Source organism: Pteropus alecto, unplaced genomic scaffold (genome assembly GCF_000325575.1).
Source record: "Pteropus alecto unplaced genomic scaffold, ASM32557v1 scaffold103, whole genome shotgun sequence".
NCBI classification, from domain to species: Eukaryota; Metazoa; Chordata; class Mammalia; order Chiroptera; family Pteropodidae; genus Pteropus; species Pteropus alecto.
In genome coordinates, this window is record NW_006436288.1 from 2,085,376 (window position 1) to 2,087,786 (window position 2,411).

A 2,411-nucleotide genomic window follows, 5' to 3' on the forward strand; every position below is an offset into this window, starting at 1 on the left:
AAGTCCTTTTCTCCCAATTACAATATCTGGATCACTCTGTGGGTCTGTTTCTAATGACTATATTTTCTCTTGATTACGAGTCACATTTTCCTTCATATTTGCATATCTTGTATTTTTTTTTAATTGTATGTTTAACACCATATCCAAAAACTAACATTATATATCCTCAAATATCTTGAGGATGAGATTTGGAGTTCTCTCCTGTGTGTATAATGTACCCAATCCTCTAGCAAGACTTTGAGATTAGGCATTGTGAGACTAACTACATTTTACCTGGCAGCAGAACTCCTGTAAATGCTTCTGAGCAAACTACCAAAACACCTGGATTTACAGAATGCCTTAATTATAATATTCCAAAGAATATCATTTTCAACCAAGGAACCAATTTTATAGCAAATGAAATGTGGTGATATGCTCATCTTATAGAACTGGCTAGTCTTACCATGTCCCCATCAGCTAAAATAACTATTCTAATGAAATGGTAGAATGGCCTTATGATTTAAACACTAAGCTATCTTTTAGAATAGTCAGAAATATTTTATTTTACTTTAATTTATTCCATTACTTACATTCTTCAATTCTTTGTGTTGATCCATGTTTCTGACCTCTATAATAGTCTCTCCCTGAAGAACTTCAATATTTCTTGTAGAGTAGTTCTACCAGCAATAAATTCAGTTTTGATTTGTCGAAAGATATTTTTATTTCTTCTTCATGTTTAAGTGTTCTTTTGCAGAGTTTAGAATTATGGGTCAATTTTTTTTCAGCACTTGAAAGATATCACTTTATTGTCTTACTACTTGCATAGTTTTTTATGAGATGTGTTATAATTCTAAATCTTGACACTTTATAGATAAATGAATCTTTTTCTCTGGATGACGTTAAGATTTTTGTTTGTCTTTGGTTTGCAGATATTTTAATATGCTATGACTAAGGTGTGGTTTTTTAAATTTATCCTGCTTGGTGTTCTTTGAGTTTCCTGAATCTGTGACTTACTGCTATTAATTAAAAACAACAACAACAACAACAAAACCCTTTGTCCATTATTTATCCAAATATCCTGCCCTGTTCTACTTCTAGGATTCTAAATATACATATGTCAGGTCATCTGATATTGTCTCACATCTCCTGGGTATTCTGTCCTTTTTTTTCATTCGCCCTTTTTTTATTTTTGCATTTTAGTCTGGATAATTTCTGTTGACCTTCTTCAAGTTTTTTATTCTGTGTTGAATCTACTAATGAGCTCGTGTAAGGGATTTTCATCTCCATCACTGCATTTTTTATTTTGATCATATGTGTCATCTATTGCACTGCTTCCCAGGGAAAATCTGTCTCTTGTAGCTCTCCAAGTCATATTCTACTATTATTTTAGAAAATCAAATCATTTTAACATGAAGAAATGGGAAAGGGAAGAGGACATTCTATGATGTTCAGATTAAGTCATAGCTTTAAGCAGGCATTGTAAAGTTAGGTTTTGGGGTTTGGACTTCATAAGTGTTCCTGTCTCTCTTGCAGATGTACTACTAGGCCTAGCATATCTTCCTGCTCCTCCTCTAGTGGTACAGCATTCTTTTTGTCTTACAGTTTTGTTGCTTGAAAGTTAAGAGTTTTATTCCTTATAGGAGACAGGAGATATGGATTTTAGCAGTGGGTCCTCTAGTGGTACAGCATTCTTTTTGTCTTACAGTTTTGTTGCTTGAAAGTTAAGAGTTTTATTCCTTATAGGAGACAGGAGATACGGATTTTAGCAGTGGATGCTCTATCCCTCCCCCAGCCAGCACTGTGAAGGAATCTTTCTCAGAATTCTCCCCTCTCTTGTGAGAGCCTGGTTGGATTCTTAGAGGAAAAGCCTGCAAGAGCATGCACTACGCTACGTATCTGTGTCCTTCAGTAGCTTCAAACTTATTTTAGCCTGCATCAGGCTTTTAGTAATTTGGTTAAAAAAATTCTAGTTGCATCTTCTTACTTGCTTATATGGCATTTGGAAGCATCTGCTCAAAGTAAAGAAGTGTTCAGAACTTGTTTTTCTCTGTCTCTCTACAGATTTCAGTTTAGTTGTTTGCTCTGTAACTGCAGTTCTCTGATGGGCTCAAGAAGAGTTATTAATTTGTCCAGCTTATTTTTCTTGTAAAGGTGACATTCTCTCCAGCTTTTTAAATCTCTGAGCTAAAACTAGAAGCCAAGAATGGCCTTTTGAAGGCTCATCTATGGTGCCAACTGGGTGGCAACACTTTGTGGGGCTGAGATATGTCCTCCAGTTTGCAGCATCTATGCTTTGATTTAGTGACAAAATTAGGATTCATAAATCTCAAAATCAAGGGCTGGAAATGGGATTGCCTCCTTTTGCAATTACACCTAAGATTCTATAAATAATTTTTTTGTTTCACATCTCACAACTTTTGGCTCTGCTTGTT